Source organism: Eptesicus fuscus, chromosome 11 (assembly GCF_027574615.1).
Source record: "Eptesicus fuscus isolate TK198812 chromosome 11, DD_ASM_mEF_20220401, whole genome shotgun sequence".
Lineage (NCBI taxonomy): Eukaryota > Metazoa > Chordata > Mammalia > Chiroptera > Vespertilionidae > Eptesicus > Eptesicus fuscus.
In genome coordinates, this window is record NC_072483.1 from 55,960,304 (window position 1) to 55,980,836 (window position 20,533).

General features: G+C 39.1%; 1 pseudogene; it reads left to right on the forward strand.

Annotated features, from left to right (window-relative positions):
- Window positions 1-1,517: 1,517 nt before the first annotated feature.
- Window positions 1,518-2,035, forward strand: LOC129150806 (ras-related protein Rab-2A-like; annotated as a pseudogene).
- Window positions 2,036-20,533: the final 18,498 nt, after the last annotated feature.

Below are 20,533 nucleotides of genomic sequence, written 5' to 3' on the forward strand. Positions count from 1 at the left end.
TGTATTATGCGTTAGTCCTCACTTTATTTACATAAAGGTAGAAACCGTATCTTAGTATATACTTAGAATTAAGGTGTCTGTCTTAAAAGAGAAATTTGAGATTTAGCCTCTGTGCTCTACTATGAAATATTAGAGCTGACTAGAGTGACTAGCATAGCCTCTTTGTTAAAGTGATGGCATAAAATTATACATCAGATAATCATTGACCCAATCTGCTACATTCTTCACCTTATGAAAGATGCTTTAAAAAGAAAGGTTTAAAGAATGATCAGGGAATCATATGAGCACAAATGGAGAAATAGGGAAGATGGTAGGAGCACTTACGTTTGGTTTCCATCTACTGGCTCCAAGGTATCCGGAGATTTTTATTGTTCCTGATGCTTAGTGCTTTCTTCTAATGTCTCCAATTTCTGGCTTATTTCCCTGGCCCCTTACTGTTTACATTTCCATCTTTCTTCCATTTGATGTAGCTCCTTAAAGGAAAGGCATGGGCACTAGTCATCTTTTTCTCCAGTATCTTGGACCAAATATTGGAGGAACCAAATTTTCATTTATACTGCCAGAAATCACCAGTGATAGACAAATTTAGGGATCAGTGGATGCTTTGAATCCTGAAATCACTCCTCTTGGATGAACAGTTCTCTGATCATGCCTGTGACATGGAACATGGGCAAATGATATTCCTCCCTCTTACATGTTCTTTTCCAATATATGGAGAACCTACACAATGCAGCTGCCCTCCTTATTGGCAGGGACCTGGGGACACTGGAAAAACTGTGGCTATCGCAGCATTTTTTTCCAGCTAGCTGCTCCATGGAATAAGTACTATTAATATTTTAAAAATTACTATTACAATCATAATTACTAACTACAGCAAGCACTCACCATTTATTGAATACCAAGCCCTATGCAGGGCACCATGCATATATTTCTTGTTTATTTCTTCCAAAAGCTCCCAGAAAGGAAGATATTATCTCCATTTTACATTTGAGAAAAACCAAAGCTCAGAGAAGCTAAAACACTTGACCAAATTTACAATGCTCAGTAAAAAAGCTTTCCAAATGTAGTTGCCTTAACAGAGTTGAGGTGCTTGACCTTCCTGCTGTAGGCATAGGTGGCCAGATTATTCTGCTGTCATCAGTGAACTAGTACAATTGAGGACTCAAAGTGTTTTGATTGGTTGTTTAATGTTAGCTCCCACAGTACACAGGCTGAGGAGAATGGACCCCATATATGAGCTTCATTATTATTATTTTAAAATCTTTAACCACACTTAATTTGTTTTTAAAAGTAAGTTTTTGGGAGAATGAATTGAGTTAGCTATAATTTTACCTTGTACATTGAGATTATTTATCTTAAAAACATTCAATAGTATAGTAATATAACTTTGGAGGGACTCCAAACAATCTACATAAAATCAAAGTAATAACATAGACATAGCTATATATAGAGCTATCTATTTATAGTTCTCCTGATGAAGAATGTATTTAACCACCCTGGAAAAAAGTGTTAAATAAATTGACACGTGTGTTGGTAAATCATGGTTATAGCTATAGTTTACAGATAAGAGCTTTCAGCTAGTGCATGACCTTACTATTGGTGTAGAATTTGGTGCTTGAATGATAACTACTGATAACACAAAAATAAAACTTGGTATAGGATACAGCAGGGCAAGAGTCCTATTGTTCCATCACCTGGTCATATTACACAGGGGCTTTACTAGTGTGATATTACAAGGAGAGATATACACAACCACTTGACAACCAGGTTAGAAGGTGCCTGACAGCACTCCAGTTCCAACATGGTCATTATGCCTATTGGAAATAAACGTGATTTAGAATCTAGAAGAGAAGTAAAAAAAGGTGAAGCTTTTGCATGAGAACATGGACTTACTTTCATGGAAACTTCTGCTAAGACTGCTTCTAATGCAGAAGTGCATTTATTAATACAGTGTGAGAAATTTATGAAAAAAATCCAAGAAGGAGTCTTTGACATTAATAATGAGACAATTGGTCTGGCCAGTGTGGCTCAGTGACTGAGTGTTGACCTATGAACCAGGAGGTCATGGTTCCTTTCCCAGTCAGGGCACATGAACAGGTTGGGTTGCAGGCTCGATCCCCAGTGTAGGGCGCACAGGAGGCAGCGGATCAATGATCCTCTCTCATCATTGATGTTTCTAGCTCTCTCTCTCCCTCTCCCTTCCTCTCTGAAATTAATAAAAATATATTTTAAAAAATAATGAGGCAATTGGATTTAAAATGAGCCCTCGGCATGCTGCTCACACCACACACGTGGGCAATCGGGGGACAGCAGACTGGGAGACTGCTGAGTGAGTTTGTACTGTCTTGCTGCCTAGATGGGGTCTACTCACTACTTCTTTCACCCTCTCCTTCTCAGCTGATATATGAAACTATTTGAAATGGCTTTAAGTCACAGAAGACTTTAGTCTTTCAAATTCTCATCTGACTTTGAATAAGTGGTTAATGCTCACTTAAAAAGAAAAATAATGGTGATGCCAATGAGTATTTTTCTTTGGAAGTACTACGTCTGTATCTGTTGGCCTGGCTTTCCTTCCTTTTTACAGTATACATTTGTGTTTGGAAAATTTGAGACTTGCAACATTCTCTGCAAGGAGGCGATAGTGAGAAACCACAGAATGTGTGACACTGTTACCTGTGCCTAAGGCTGGTCCAGGTCCTGTGGTGACAAGAGCAGCTGAAGGGACTGACATGTTCCCTTGTGGGATCAGCCTCAGTAGCTGAGACATAGTGAACGCAGGGCTCAGGACTCCTGGGGGCAGGGCCCAAGCACAGAGGTCCTGCCTAATTCAGAGGAGGAGGAGGGTCCATGTTGTGTGCAGAAAGCCCCTACTGAGCTTCTGGCCTTTTATAGGAGCACCTACTAGTAGATCCAAAACAGGACTTTGTTATTTTCTTTGAACAAAAGTGCTTTATTTCATTAAAACATGTGCTTTGGTTTTCAAACTTTAAATTATATTTTTAAATTACAGTTCACATTCAATATTATTTTGTATTAGTTTCAGGTGTATAGCATAGTGGTTAGACAATCATATACTTCACAAGTGTAAGTCTAGTACCCATCTGGCACCATACATAGTTATTACAATATTATCAACTATATTTCCTATGCTGTGCTTTATATCCCCGTGACTATTTTGTAACTGCCATTTGTACTTAATCCCTTCAGCTTTTTCACCCAGCCCCTCTCCACTCTGTATCTATGAGTCTGTTTCTATTTTGCCAGTTCATTTGTTTTGTTCTTTAGATTGAAGGATTTTATTGTAAATGAAATCATATGGTATTTGTCATTCTCTGTCTGACTTATTTCACTTAGGATAATAACCTCTAGGCACATCCATGCTATTGCTAATGTTAAGATTTTATTCTTTTTTATGGCCAAGTAACATTCCATTGTATATATGTAACCACCACTTTCTGTAGCCACTTGTCTATTGATGGGCACTTGGGTTGCTTCCAAATCTTGGCTGTTATAAATAACACTGCAATGAACATAGGGGTACATATCTTTTCAAACCAGTGTTTTGTGTTCCTTCAGATATATATTCAGAAGTGGATTCACTGGGTCATAAGGCAGTTCCATTTTTAATTTTTTGAGGAAACTCCATACTGCTTTGCATAGTGGATACATCGATCTGCATTCCCACCAACAGTACATGAGGGTTCCCTTTTTTCCACATTCTCACCAACTGTTGTTTGTTGATTTATTGATGATAGCCATTCTGACAGGTGTGAGGTGATATCGCATTATGGGTTTAATTTGCATCTCTCTCATGATTAGTGACATAGAGCATCTTTTCATTTGTCTATTGGCCATCTTTATGTCCTCTTTGGAAAAGTATCTATTCAGGTCCTTTGCCCACTTTTTAATTGGATTGTTTGTTTTTTGTGGCATTGAGTTGTATGAGTTCTTTATAAATTTTGGATATTAACCCCTTACCATATGTATCATTGGCAAATATCTTTAATAGGTTGTCTTTTTGTAAAATATGTGCTTTTAAAGGAACCCATTTTATCTAGGAGTTTGCTTAAATTACAGATTTCTTTAGATTAGTTTTAATGTTAATATGTTGACAGCAGAGTGAAGAGAATGCTAAAATCAGTTCAACATTTCAAAGTGAAAGAAAATTGGAATGATTTAGAAATAATTTGTAAAATTTTTATGTTTAAGAGAAACAGATTACATCAATTTCAAATATGTATTGCTTCTTATTTGTTCAAGTTTTATGACTTGGTTAATAGCCATCTCCATGACTTGTGACTAGTTTTTAAAAAATACAATATACAATTTAAGAAGCAATTTGTTGTAAGATTATAGCCAAATATTTTATTCTCTCCTCCCTTTTTCTAATTCTTTATAACATTTTCTAATATCAGTTATACATAAGTATTTTATCTTTCTTGTTGCAACTGTAAATGAGAATGTTTTCTTTTTCTGATATTTCATTGTTAGTGTATAGGAACACAATGAATTTTTATATATTGATTTTGCATCCTGAACTTTATTTATTTGCTTATTGTTTCTAATAGTCTTTCAGTGGAGTCACTGGGGTTCTCTACACATAGAATCATGGCATCTGCAAATAGTGGCAGTTTTACTTCCTCATTACTTTGTAGGTTTCTTTATTATCATCTTGTCGTATTGATTTATTTACCCCAGTGTTAAAACTTACACTGTTACTACATAAGTGTTGCATAAGAAATTAAGAGTAGTGTTACCAGAGAAGGTGTTCTTGCACCCCTCCCTCAAGATAAAATTCAAGAGAGGAGTCACAGATGAAAAATGAGGGGCTTACTGAAAACAAAGTGGAGGGAATGGAGAAGGAGGGAGCTTGATGTGTCAAGGGAGCACACGCTCATGAAGAATATGACCTGAGCCCTGACTGGTTTGGCTCAGAGTCGGCCTGCGGACTGAAAGGTCCCAGGTTCGATTCCGGTCAAGGGCATGTACCTTGGTTGCGGGCACATCCCCAGTGGGGGGGTGTGCAGGAGGCAGCTGATCGATGTTTCTCTCTCATTGATGTTTCTAACTCTCTATCCTTCTCCCTTCCTCTCTGTAAAAAATCAATGAAATATAAAAATAAAAATAAATAAAAAAGAATATGACCCAAGCTGCTGCCCTGATCTGGCTTACAGATGGCTTGGTTCTTCACGCAGGCGCAGAGTAGATTTCTTTGCTTTCCAGCTTCCCGCTGTGAGCTGGTATTGAGACCAACCTGCTCCTGTCTCTGCTCTTTGGGGAATACCTCAAGAGAAACTTTAAACTTATCTAGGAGAGGCTCAAAAAATAAACATAATAATTGAACAGCCCTGCCATCCATTTCAGAGAGGCTCGGCCTGTCTCAGAGGGACTCAGTTCAGATTTTCTGCCTCCACCACTTACTAGCTGTTTGACTCAGAGCGGGTTTCTTAACCTCTCTCAACTTCAGCCTTCCTATTTGTGAGTCACCGGAAGCTTAATGAGGCGTGCCTGCGAATGCATTGGCTCAGTATCTGGCATATTGTATGTAACCAGTAAATGTTAGTTATTATCAATAATAATTTTGTCATCACTCATCTCTACCCTTACTCGATCCAGAATTTAGAGCCTGACAAATTTTCCAAATGCACTGGTCAATATTAGAAGAAACCTATTCCTGAATATACCTGCCTAATAGGCATCATGGTAGCCAAACAAAAACTAAGTTAAAATAATTAAATAAGGGCAAGGCAAGGGGCGAGAGAAAACACCATCTGCCAGCTCTCCGTGAGTCGTTTAGGAGTGAGCTGGGAGATAATGAAGGCCATTGCATTCTGGTCATGGATGGGTCCTTCTGCTTGGCTGGTGTTGTCACCTTTCTCTGAATAAAAATAGCCCATGCATCCTTTCCTGCAGCTCAGTGAACACAGATCATCTGAATAAAAAGAAAAGGATGCACAACCAAGTCTTTGGGGAGATTTGCCACAATTGATTTGGTTCCTGGTAGACCCATGAATTTCAGTACAATCAACAGTTTGATCTGAAGAGCAAGGCATTCGTTTTTTTGGCTGTGGATAGTCAGTTTTATACTATTTTCCTCGAGGACTGTTCCTAAGAAATACTTGTCAGGGCCAGGACGCAGTGTTCAGATGTTAAGAGGTGTGGTGGATTGAGGGCAGAACCGCACACGCCGCAAAGGCTCTGCTTTAGTGTTGGCCACCTACTAACAGTGAGAACGCTGGGTGTTCCCCCAGCCTTGGTTTCTGTTCAACCAAACGGTGATATTCATCGCGCTTGTAATGTTTAAGGGAGACTCTATGGGACATGAGTAAAATGTTCTTTTAACACGTTAAGCGCCCAGTCAGTCACCGGTGACTGACACTATACTTTCCATCCGGAAGACAAAACAGACTGGGCGCTTACCATGTTAAAAATGCTTTGTAACTATTAGTTTGTTATGATTTAAAATAGTTACTTTTGAAGAACAGTTTTACATTGTGATTTTTTTGAGACTAAACTAACTGATTACAAGTTCCTAGCCATGCGAAATAACTTAAATTGGGGCACTTTACTTGAATTTTTGGTGGCTCGGTATTCTTATCTGTGAACGGTGAGTAATAATATACTAACCAAATACAGCTGTAAGGACACAGTGAGACGATGTAGGTCAAACTCGAGGAGTACAGTGTGCTCATTCGGCTGCTATCCTGATGATTTTAATATGAGATCAAGTAGGAGCCACTTCTTTGTGTTTTGCATTGTTAAAAGCAGTACTTTGGGGGAAGCTCTGGAATGGCTTACTAATATTTTAATTGTTCAGTTATATAGAGACAACTACTAACGTATGGCTGGCATTCTGGAGAGAAAAAGAGAAGACAGAGAAGAGAGTGGGAGAGTAGTTCTGGGTTTTGTTTCATTTTTACAGATGTGTCTATCATCAAACTAATTTCAATTTTTAAAAAGCAAAGATTATAAGAAGGATATAAGATAATGCGGTGGAAAATACACAGGTGAGGAGGTTAAAGCCTGAGGTTTTGCCCCCCCCCCCCACCCCTGCCACAAACAACTGGCTATGGACATTGAATAAAACATTTATCACTTGCCCCCAAAGAGATGAGCGGGTAAGATCAGAGCTTCTCAAGCTAGGGCATGCGTGAGAATCACAGGGAGTGCTTTTGAAAAATAATATATCTGGCTCCATCAGGTCCACCTCGATTCAACTTAATTGCAATCTCTCGGGGGGAGAACCAGGGTCCAAGCTCACCGGGAGTTTGGGATACATAGTGAGGCTCTTGGACCACCCAACTGGGTGATTCCCTAGGGTCCCTTCCAACTCTGAAATCTCCTACATCTGTACCTCTCTCTTTACATGAGGCGTGCTTCTTAAAAAGAAAACAGATAAAGAGCAGTAGCTAGAGAGGATTAAGGAATTGATTTAATCTCTTAGTTTCTGAACGAAAGCAACCTATTTTCTGAACCTCACTGTAAACCATAAACCTCCTTATGAGAGATGATTATGCTTCCACCGTACAGGCTATCTAGTGAACTCAGCTGTCCCCTTTTCAATTTTCCCGTTCTTTATGTGAAAAGTTCTATTCTATAGAAGCTTGCTTCTAATACAGGCAGAATACTTAATGCAACATTGAATCACATATAAGGCCTCACCTCTGCACACAGGCTATCAGGAGAGGCAGAAAGTGGGAAACTTTCCACAGAGGGATTTTCTCACCCACTGATCTCAGCACAGAGCATCAGCTTGGAAAGATGGTTTTTGTAATAGAAATATTCAGTCAACCCCCCCTCCCCAAATGCCAGTGATTTCCATTTATATCATTAAAAAGAAGGAAGGAGCATATGGCTTAGATCAGGAAAGGGAGCGTTAGCTATGAGGGTGCATTTGCAAGAGACATTAATTAGGACTGAGAGCACCTCAAGTACTTGGGAGACAAATTTGTTTAATAAGCTTCATGGTTTGCAGATGCCTCTCCCTCTTCCTTCGCCATGTTTCCAAATAAAGCAGTTTTATCTGCGCAGAAGTAAGCACACTTGAGGAGTCATGTGATTTTTGTGCTTCACGCCATTCATGTTTGAAAGCAAGTTGACAGGACCTTCGCACGAGTAAGATATCTCTCATAGTGACATCCACACGAGTCACGCCAAATCAGGATCTGATGTTCAGCTCAATGCACTCCAGGCTTTGCCTTTAATGAGATCTCCATTCATGGGTCTGCTACGACTGAACGCTGACTTCTGTCTCTATTCCTGGAGGTGCTCTGCCCTGGAGTGTACTTGAGTGGAGGACACTGCACGCAGCCTGTCTTGTGTTTGCATGGGCTCCTGCTGCCTCCTTTGATCAGGGGGCTGATAACATCGCTCTTGAGCTTTGTGGAGCTGAGGAAAGCCATGTGTCTGGGCTAAGTATCTGGATCTTGATTTTTGGCTTTATCATAATGTTAATAGCCATCAGTACATTTCAAAACATGAGCAATGAGTCCTTGGATACATGGAATTCTCTGGTGAATACCCGCCAGGGGCAGCTGACTTGTGTGTATGTTGAACCCTCAAAAGCATATTTCGTATCACTTTCTTAAGCTGGGAGTGTTGTAATGATTCTCTTGAGACAAATAAACATTTCCTGTGAGGTCTCCACTTGCTTAATTGCTGGCCTTGAGTTTTAGATTTCTTGTTACCCGAAGTGAACTCATTTTAATAAAAGTAAAAAAATTCAGCAGTTTTATTGGTTCTTGGTGAAGAAGGCAAAGATCAAATGGAAATTGAGGAAAAGCTTGTTTTCTCATTAAGGCAACATTAGTGGGATGAAATAGAAAGGTGGGGAGGGTAGTCATTAAAAGTGAGGATTCTAGAGCCAGACGTCCTGGCTTTAAGTCCTAGCTCTGCTACTGGCTTGCTGTAACCCTCAGGCAGGCTGCTGAACCCAGTGTGCCTCATGTATGAAATGGGGATGACAGTTTGAATGTGTTAATGCTTGTAAAGGGATTAGCATAGTTTCTGCACATCAAAAACACTCAATAAATGTTCCTGTCCATTGGGCAAATGTTCCAGTAAATGTTCGTGTTGGTAATATCAAGAAAATATCTATCTTCAGAACCGGCATGATTCTGTGAGCTGAATTTAAAGTGTTCTTTCTGTTCCTTAGGTAGTGCTTCATGCTATTGGGACACTAGATAAGGTATGTAAACCCCAAATGCCTAACTGTTCTTGTTTGTAAAGTATAGTTTAATGCTGCTTATAGGTATATTGGGAGAAAAAATATGAGCTTTCTTATAAACACTCTCAGCAATATTGAAAGAGTGTATAGCAGGACCAGAAACTGATATGTGTAATAACTTGTGAATCAAAACTTTTCCAAAAAATAACTTTAATGCCATGGTATGAGACATTTTCTAATGGGCAATTTTTAGCATCTGGATCTCTGACTCTCAATAAGAGGAAATGTTACTGAAATGTAACTGATTCCCAGATGGTGTACTCAAGTATTTTATTTTGAATAAAATTCTTGAAAACAGAACAGAAGCTCTTTTCTGTCTTATTTCTCGATTGCCCCACCTAGTTCCAGAAGGGATTTAAGACCACTGAAAAGCACTTGTTAAATGTGCTCAGAAAGTAGGAGGTACTTGCTCTATCATCTTGTGGCTTTCAGTATTACTACTTGATAGAAATAAGACAGTACTTTTCTTCCTGGTTTCATTTGAACACATATCTTTGACTGCCATATGTGTTATTCATTAAAATCCAATAGAAACCAAGGAATAAACTTTTTCTCTTAAGCAAAATCCACTCGTTAGAGGGAGCAGAATTAAATATCCATATTTTTAATTATTAGATTATGAACTAACTATAAGTTGACAGCAAGTGGTCATATTATCATGGTCCTTGACACCTCATGGAGGGCTCTCCTTTCTGACCCACCCAGTCTTCAATGCCTCTAATGTGTCTGTGGTTATTTTTTTCATAGTTATTTAACTGGGTCCTAAGATAAGGGAGGAATATTGGGAGCTAGGTGATTTGTTTCCCTTGCTGTCTAGTAGGACATTAGTAAAAATTGGTGATGGTCAACGTTTCTTTTATACAGCACACAATAAATCTGAAGACAATTGAAGGAGTACGGGAAAGTTGTGCTATAGGGCTACCATTCAACTAACTGTGGGAATACAAGAAAGTCACTTTATTTCCTTCAAACTAGCGCTTCATTTATAAAATGAAGAGGATGATCTAGTTCTAAACTCTCCTTTCTAATGTGCAGTGATCTTATGATGCTAGGAATCAGCATAATTATAGAGGCTATAATATAGTTACATTAGTTTTAATGGACAATTATTTATAATTGTGACTACTTTGTCCATATATCACAAAACCAAAATATAGAGGTTTTATTATATTTAGATACCTAACACAGCTCGAACTAAGGCTTTTTATTTTGTTTATTGTAGTACTCTCATTATGTGTCCCTTGACTTCTACTATTTTATTTACTCTTGAAATTAGGTTTATTTATGTATTTATTTGTTTATTGCACAAAATGGGGATATATAATTAATTGAGAAGAAATCTATTCTTGTCAGGCAAGTTGCTAAAAATTAATATGCATTAATTCAAGAAATACTTATTCAGTAGTCTAGTAAATAGGAATAAAACAATGAATAACACATGGGGTTTGCCTCAAGAAACTTATGGTCTAATGGGAGTACAGAAACATAAATTGGTAATTATAAAACTGTGCAGTACAGAGTATGATTAGGGAAAGTGCAGAGTGCAAATGAACACATGTGGGGCACCTAGTCCAACCCAGTCCAACCCAGGGAAATCATTGCAGACGTCCCAGAAAACATGGCATGTGAGAGCATGGCTGGAGTTAGAATATGGTATTGTTTCGGGGAGAGTAAAGCAGCAGGTGCAAGAGTCTGGAGGTGAGAGAGAGCAGCGAATGTCTAGGAACTGAAGGTAACTTATATGTTTTGGGAGGGGAGGGAGAGGAGGAGGGCAACAGGGAGAGAGAAGGCTTAAGAGGGGCACAAGAAGTTTGGGTTTGATCCCGAGGACCAAAATCAGGAGGGTGTTCCATAGAAGACTGACATATAATATTAACATTAAAAACACGCAAACACTCACTTCAGTGTGGCAGGTGTTTGGAGGCAGAACTAGGGACAAGGAGATCAGTCAGAGCCCTGTGACAATCAGGTGGACTGGACGTGAGGGTGGCCAAAGTGAAACAGAGGCAATGGGGAAAAAGAAAAGACGGATTCAAGGACGATTATAGAGATAGAATCACAGGACTTGATGATTTATTCATTAAAAATATTTGTTGGATTTATGTCTCTGGCTGTTATTAGAGTAACTGGTATTAGATAAACCCTGCTGCTGCAAATAACTACAAAACCTGGACAAAATATGTAAAACAATATTAAGAAGCATTGGATAGCACCTCAGTGCTGGGCTACAATCCTTGGGAAAGGGGACACACGAGTGTTAAGCTCCAGGTTCACACAGGCTTTCTCTCAAAGAACATAATTAAACAGTTCAAGTGGCCATATTACCCAAAGCAATATGCAGATTTAATGCAATCCCCATAAAAATTCCAATGTCAGTTTTTAAATAAATAGAACAATAAATCCTGACATTATTCTTTAAACAAGAAGAATCCTTTATAGTGTTTAATAAAATCTGGTTTAACCTCTGAGTCTGAATTGTAATAATTGATATTTTGGTCAGTAATTGAATACTTCTAAAACTTTTAAAGGAGGACTTCTATGCAAATAGGCCTTCTGTTAATAGATGTATGTGAACAAAGCATAAATCCTCTTAGAAGTCTACTGGATTTTTTTTCATTCAAATTTAAAATAAGAAATATTAATTTAAGATGGTTCTGATTAAATTTTTAAGAATAAAGTAATATAAAATTAGAATATTTCTGAGAACTTGTGCCATCATATTTCAAGAAAAATAAAAGGAAAATGTGAAGTGCATATATATGCCAATGAAAATAAATTGTGACAAAAACATTATGCCCATTGAATGTATTAGAACTAAATCTATAAGCTTGCTTCTGACAATACTTCAACACCAAAATATTTTATCAACTATATTTTGCCTTGAAAAGTAAAAAAAAAAAAGTTTATCTACTAGAAATATGTATTTTCCCAGAATCACGAACTGATATTTAAGAATTCAAATTTTCACACTAATTTAGGAATTTTTCCTACATTTTAATGCTTTCTGCAGACTCAGATTATTATTCATCTTGTCATCTTTTGCATTAAACATATCTAGTTAACCTAAAGTGTCTCTTTATTCATGAATGAATAGAGATCATAAAAGAAAGCTATTTCAACAAGTCATTAGGACTAATTATTGTTTTATTATACTGCTAATGCTCAAAGTGATCATATGACACTTATGTTATCTTGGTTCTGATCAACTTTAGAATTTAGTGGGAATAATGGCACTCTTTTATGTTGCTTGAGGGAGTATATTGAACAGGATAACCTGCTGTGCTCTTCAAACCCAAGGGGAAAGATTATTCTTAACATGGTAGGAAACCAGACACTGATCTGTGTTTAAGTAGCATTTTTAAGAGTCTAGAAACATCTTGATATATATCATTTGGTATGTGGTTTATATTTAGTAAAGTCATATTCTAAAGATAAATGATTTATTACTTGGGACTTAAAGTCAAATTTTCACTTCAATAGGCTAAAAGTAGTTTACAGAGATGAGCAATTCATATTTTGCATTTTGATACCACTTCTGAAGAAACTTATGTAATTGACCTGGTATAATGTAGTATTTGGATTTCAGGTTAGAATTTCATTCTTTTCTTTAAGTGGATGAAGGCAGGAGAGAAACACAAATATTTTTCATTTTCTTCCTAGTAGTTGTCCATCATCTGAACTGTGGTTATTTCCCAGCCTCGGATAGCCTGGAATAATGGCCCTGTCTCCCTATAAGTCAAACAAAATAAGACTACTCTAAGGAGAGCTTCATCCCTGGCCTTCTCTCCCTCCCCCTAGTTTCTTATCCAGTTCTTGAATATTACTGGGTACTTTGTCTCAAATTTACAGGCCTTAGTACAGCCATGCTCTCAGGCATTGTGGATGTCTAGTTTCCACACAAGAATTAGCTCTGGTTTGGGGAGTAAGGAGTCTCTATGTCATATTACCTGCCATTGGGAAGGTGCTTTATACTGGTCTCCTGGATTATAATTTCCCCCTGTTGCTTAGGATAGGGGGTGCCTGAGTGTTTTCATTTTACATGTCAATTTCCATGGGTGTCTGAATTTTCCAGGAGTTTGTTGCAAGACACATTACAGAAAATTGACAGCTCTTTAAGATGCTTCTGTGTACATGAAAGTAACTGCATGAACCTTTTAGGTATTGGTGGGTTCAAGAGAATGAGCCTACCAAGTAGTCATCCAGTAAGGCATCATCAGTGATAAAGGAATCAGAAACTTGTTCTTGTGTGTTGAAGCCAAACCTGATTTTAATTCGAAGACAGCTGCTGACCTAATTAATAGCCTTGCTTGTAATAGTTAATTTTATGTGTCAACTTGACTGGACCATGGTATCCAAGTATTTGGTCAAACATTCTGAATGTTTCCGTGAACATATTTTCTAGGTAAGATTAATATTTAAACCTGTGGGTTTTGAGTAAAGCAGATTGCTCTCCCTAATGTTGATGGGTCTTTTCCAATCAGTTGAAGGCCTTAAATAAACAAAGACTGACCCCCTCCAAGCCAGAAGGAATTCTGCCAGACAACTGTCTGTGAACTTGAACTGCCACTCTGCCCTGAGTCTGCAGCCGGCTGGCCTATTCCATCACATTTAGGACTTGCCAAGCTTCCACAGTCGTATAAACCGATTCCTTAAATGTTTCTCTCTGTATATGTATGTATTCTGTTGGTTCTGTTTCTCTGGAGAACCCTGAGCCATTGTTTAAACGTACAATCAAAATAATGCCTGACACACGTGAGAACCCAAGTTATTAAATGAATCATGAATAAAAATATATACTAGGAAGTTTATTGGGAAAAACCATTTTATAATGAAATCATGAAGGGATGAAGTATGGTTCCTCTTACCCTTGAATCCAAAATAAATTGAAACTAGGTTAAGATGCAAGTTTCCTTGCACCTTTTTAAACTTGAAGTTTTAAAAATGATGTACACGTTAAAGAAACAAAAGGTCTTCATTCTAGTGTCGGCCTTGCTTATCATGAGCTTTTTGACCCTTGCTCTAAGCTAGGTCTCCAGTGGTTTCTATGACTGTAAAACGACAGATGTGGGTTAGTTGATCTTTTAAGTCTCTTTGGTTGTAAAATGTCTTCATTGTGTAATTCCATTTGAGGATTATTTCAATATAGTTATTTTGATTGTATCACTAATCCCTAGGGATTCCACTAATTAGCTCCCAATGCAGTGAAATCATAGGATACAGCAAATCCTGGGAGTTATATGGTAATGGGGAAATAAAAGAATGAAGTCATTGTGTGCATGAAGGTGTTTCCGTTCTCCAGTAGGTGCTGCAGAGAAAACTTCACTGTATTTATAGTTGATAAATGAATGTTAAACTCCCCTTCACATTTTTCTTTGAGAATACAGAAAAGAAGGACTCATAATTAAATTGTATCATGAATAGAAGTTCTTTAATTTACATTCATTGCTTTGCTTGTATCGGAACTTGGTTGATTGCCAGCAACTTAATGTCTTGAAAAAGCTATAGGTCATTTATAGCCCAGCATTGATAGTACTGTCTACGAATCTGATTTAATCTTTGTATTTTGTCACCAGTTTGGCAGTATGACACAAGCTCCAAATAATAAAACTTTAATGATCTGAACAATATTTTATGTTTCAACTCTCAGCATATTGTTTTATAGAAAATTCGGTGAATTTTCCCTGCCATATTCATTGAATGGAGATATTCATCTGAGCTGAAGAATAGATCATTGCAATTGTGAATCCTGTCAAAGGACATATGAAAATGTATTCATTTTGGATAAGGCATGAGTTACAAAGTGCCTGCTTTTATTAAATATGGGGAAAAGTTAAATATCAGCAATATCACCATTAAATGGAATTTCAGTTAAGATTATGTTTTCTAAAATGAAGTTTCTTTTTGTTGATGAAAACTCAATACTTGATATCAGAAAATATAGACAAAAGAAGAACATTTAAAATAATAAGAATCTTATCCATCCCATAACTATGTTAAAGGCATTGGTATTTATTCTTTCATATGGGTTTTTATACACACCAGTAGACAACCTCCCCTCCAATCTCTGCACCACACCCAAATAACAGACACAAATATACACATAAACACCTGTCTTCAAAATTAACAGTCTGTGGTTTCAAAGTGAAGCCATGTTTTCTCTAGTATTAAAATTATTACACTTTCAATCTGCCAGGTGCCCATAGTTATGGAACCCTGGTCTTTCCTTGCTCCACAGTGTTCTATATGATGTGTCCAAGAATTCCAAGCCTTTTGACTTAAGCCAGAGGACTCACCTTGGTGCACAGCCTGGGCAATCTTCAGCATGACTCATTTGCCTCACTGTTTCCACTCCCCATAGCAATTCCGTGGTGTACAGGAGAGAAGGTGGCTTTCCTAGATTATGGACACACCTCTCCCAAACCTGTAAGCTCCACCATCACCTGTGCTTGTTTGTTTTTTCTCAAGATCCTCACCCAGGTACCCTCAGGTGACTGGATTAGGCATTAGCTTTATACTATTCTCCACCTGACTTCACCCATCAAAAACACATAAGAGATGGCCCTACCATGCCAAATATACCCAATTATTATTCATTCCTCTACACATTGACTAGGTACTTGTCTTGCAATGACCTCTCTGCTAGGGAATGTCTGTCACATAATGACACCTCTTGTTTCCATGTTTTCAATGTTATAAATGACTAGTGGCCCAGTGCATGAAATTCGTGCACATTAAAAGGGGATTAATTAGAGGAAATAATTTAATATTGCTATTTGCCCTTTCTCTATAATAGAAGTGTCAGAGATGAAAGAAAATTAGTAAAATGTATATGAAAACCTTCCTCCTGTCAGAGTCTAGGGCTCACCACGGGACCCAGAGTCAAGTCCCTGCCCACCCATATGCGCCTCAAAATCATGTGAGACCCAGACCTGGCCAGTGCTCCCCCCCCCATTGGGCTAGATCCAGACCCAGCCAGTCCCACCCTTGTCAAGCCCCACTGGGCAGGGGACATAGCCTCAGGTCCCCTGGCCCGGCGCCAGGACAGGGTGTGTGGTCTGCAGTCCCCTAGCCTAGACTGGGGTGGGGGGTGCCTTGAGGTCCTCTGTCAAGCCCCACCAGGTGGGAGACATGGCCTGAGATCCCCTGTCAAGCCCTGCTGGGTGGGGGGCATGGCCTGAAGTCCCCTATCAAGCCCCACCTGGTGGGGGGTGCGGCCTGAGGTCCCCCAGCCTGGCGCTGGGGTGGGGGGTAGCAGCCTGAGGTCCCCTAGCCCAGCACCAGGACAGGAAGCGCACCTTCTGGTCCCCTGTCAAGCCCTGCCAGATGGAGGGTGCGGCCTGAGATCTCCTGTCAAGCCCTACCGGGTGGGGGACACGGCCTGAGGTCCCCTGTCAAGCCCCACAGGGGCAGGGGAGGGCTTAGCCTCAGGTCCCTGCTGATTGCTCATTAAGGCTCCTTATGGAAACTTGACCTCAGCTGTGGGTGCAGCCATCTTTGTGACAGAGTGATGGTCAATTAGCATATTCCCTCTTTATTAGATAGGATGGTGAAGAAAGGTCTTATGAGTAGGTGGTCACATAGCTCCTTAATTATTTTCTTGGGACAAATACCAGAAAAAGAAAGCTTTTAAAATATACTGCTAACTTGCCTCCAGAAACACTAACCAGTCTGTACCAGAGTCAGTGACTCATGTAGGAGAAACATAACTTTCCTTAGTGCTATCCAGAAAGAACGGAAATTAGCTTATTAACGTTCTATAACTAGTCCAATGGTTCTCATGAGCCTCCACTCCTGGGGAGAGGGGTTTGGTGGAAGTTGTGGAAATAAACTTGTCAATAATTGTATCTCAGATAGTAAACAGACTTATTCTTTAGATAGCTCAATATCAAGTAAATGATCAGACTTAAAGATATACTGTCCTGCCTTCACCAGGTGGCTCAGTCGGTGGAGAATCATCCCATGCACCAGTCAGGGCACATACTTAGGTCGTGGGCATGCACTAGAAGCAATCAATAAATGTCTCTCTCTCACATAAATATTTCTCTCCCCCTCTCTCCCCCTTTCACTCTCTAATATCAATAAAAACATATCCTCTGAAATTAGAAGAAAGGGAATCCACCAAACCTCTACTGATCTGCACAATGAAGAGTCAAGTTCATCACATTGGGTCCTTTGCCCCTCGCATCCTTTGCACTCCCCAACAGGATTGAATGAGTTCACAAAGACAGTGAAGAAGCCAGTGATTTTGGGGTGGTGTGTTCTGAAGACATCTGTAAGAAATATGGAAGTTTACAATCATTCAGTTTTGAGTTCATAAGCAGAGTAAAAGATCCAGCTGCTTTATTCTTATTCCCCTCCAGTGCTCCAGATGTTTTGGGAAATAAAGGAGCAGGCAGCTTTAGCTGGAAAAATGATGAATGCCAAGGAATGACTTCTTCCTGAAGAAAACCAAAATTAGCTGTGTCATCTCTAGGTGCCATTGGTTACAGGCAAATGATTACAGGTTTTCACTCATCTTTTCAGGATTTACAGGATTTCTATCATTTTTCATCTAAAATATTTTTGTACTAATTCTTAAAACATTGCATTTTATAAAAAGACTATAATTAAAAACATGATATGATTTCTTCATATAAAATTATGTTCTATGCTTTCAGCACCTTAAGTCATTTTTAATAAAAGAATTGTGTTATAAATTTTAACTCGTGGCAGTAAATTAGCAAAAACTGAGTTTATTTGCTACTAACATAACCACCCACATTTAGCACAGATGTTCAGCCAAAGATTTAGGAACTATTTTGGAAGCTCTCATTAGCAGTGATGAATTAACAGAGTGCTTATGAATAATATTAAACTGTTCAAGCACATATTTTCTTTTTTGATCATTTTATAGTGGTCTCATAAATAACAACAGCTGGCTTGCTTGTCCTTTAGGAAGTTCTTATACATATCAGTAGCACCAAAGCCCAATATTGTCATGGTCCTACTAGTAAGTATCAGAGCCATTGCCTGATTATAAGGCAGTCTGAGCAGATTCCAACCCAGCCTCATTTCAGCTACAAGGTCCTCTTGTTTCTGAAGTATCTCGTGGGACCTGTATAGACCAGAGTGGTTTTCCCCAAGTCAAATTTTTTTAAGGGATATCTATCTCCTGGTCTAAAGAGTCTCTAATTCAAAGCCAGTCCCCTCCATGCATGCCTCCTTCTTCATTAGACCTAATTCATTCTCTCAGGAACCCAAAAGATTCAAGGCAGGCCAAGACTAGATTCTAAATCTTCAGAGAGCTATAGAACACTACAACAACCTTTAGAATTTGTAAATACTCAGGGAAGGGAGGGGTGGTGGTGAGGACTTAAAAAATCAAGTATATTGCTCACTGACTATTATGCGTGCCATGGGGATCATAGTCCAGAAAAGCAAATCATAAACAGTCGAACTTGAAAGTTTCAGAATGAACAGAGAAGAGGTTTTACATATTGGGAAGGGAAAGAACTGTTGAGAATGTATATTTTGGATGATCTTGGGAGTCTTGAATGTCAAGCTAAATTTGAACTGTCTTATATAAGAACAATTGAAGCTTATGATCAAGAACTATGAAAATGGTGTTAACACTGATTGAACTTTACATGGGGTTGATGAGAGCTGGTTAAACTTAGGGGTAAATAATCAAGTCCAGGTGAGCCTCATGAAATTACCCAGGTGATGTAGGCCTGAGCGTGGCAGTGATGAAAAAAGAAAAATGCAGGAACCATTATGAAGATTAACTGCTAGTGACAACTAATTGTTTATAGAATAACAGTGAGGATGGATTTAAATTCTACCATGACATTTTGAGCAAGGGAAACTAAGATAGCAAAAATGCTACTGAAAAATATAGGCTATGCTGGAGGGTTCTTTTGGGGGGAAGTGCTGATTTTAATTAAATAATCCTGGGAAGGGTTCTACATAAAGATGTCAGATACTAAGATAATGGGTTAACTTTCTGATGATTTGCCAAGGTGCCCTCTGAGACGGCACAGGCTGGGAAGGAAGAAGAGGGGTGTCAGTATGTGATACACGGAAGCCCCTGGGACTCTGATTGAACGCACTAAGCTGGGATGTGGATGCAGAATCAGAGGGAGGAAATATTGGAAAGCTGATGCCTACTTCACACTGTGGCAGGGGAAACCCTGACCAACAACATCTGGATTAAAGGGTTATACAGTATCATCAGTCAAAGTCAGGGAACACAGAAGCCAATGTGAACATTTCAAACAGAGGCAATTTCATACTGGACACCGTTTACCTGGGTGATACAAGGATCAAGGAGCCCAACAGGAGATCGTGAGCAAACCCAGAGACTAACCACAGCAGAAAACTACCAGACCCTTGGGGTAGAGCCGTGGCCAGCAAACTGCTGTTCACAAGCCACATGCGGCTCTTTGGCCCCTTGGGTGTGGCTCTTCCACAAAATACCACGGCCTGGGCGAGTCTATTTTGAAGAAGTGGCGTTAAAAGAAGTTTAAGTTTAAAAAATTTGGCTCTCAAAAGAAATTTCAATCGTTGTACTGTTGATATTTGGCTCTGTTGACTAATGAGTTTGCCGACCACTGGGCTAGAGGGACACAGGGAGGTGGTGTTACTTGAGCCTGGAAGCTGGGACTATGCAGTGGAAGCTGGAACCCAGAGTGAGAGGATGTCTAGTGGGAGCTGGAATCAGAGAGGAGACGCAGTCGATGCCAGCAATGTCACTGGAGACAATAAGGAGGAGAGAAATGCCCTGGTTCCACTCCTTACTCTGCCCTCCAGTCTTCCATCATTGCCTCCCATTGGCATAGCCCACCTACTAGTACATGCCAGAGGGCCACGGAGCCTAGGAAATATGGCTTCCTAAACACAGAGCAGAGGAAGGGCAGGGCTGGAGCAGATCTGAGCAAAAAGAGGCACAAATGGCCAGCTTACCTTAAATAGTATAGACTAGTTTAAAGTTTTGAGGGCTCCCAAGAGACTTTTGGAACATAAATATAGATTAAAATGTTGTATTTCTCCTCTGACACTAATCCAAAAGACTTGCAAATGCTATTGAAAGAAGAGAATTTAAGGGTCATCTAAAATAAGATACGTGAGAATCCAGCTGCCAGACTAACCCTCAGTCTATTCTTCCTCCTCCGTTTATTTACCTTGTTGACATCACCATGTGTTTCTTATCTGGTTAGTACAAAGCCGAGCATCTGCAAAAATAGGATATTTCTGCCATTTTAAAAAGAACAGATGAAAGTTTTGCATAATACAAAAATGGTTTCTAAAACATAATTGTGTCCTCCTTTT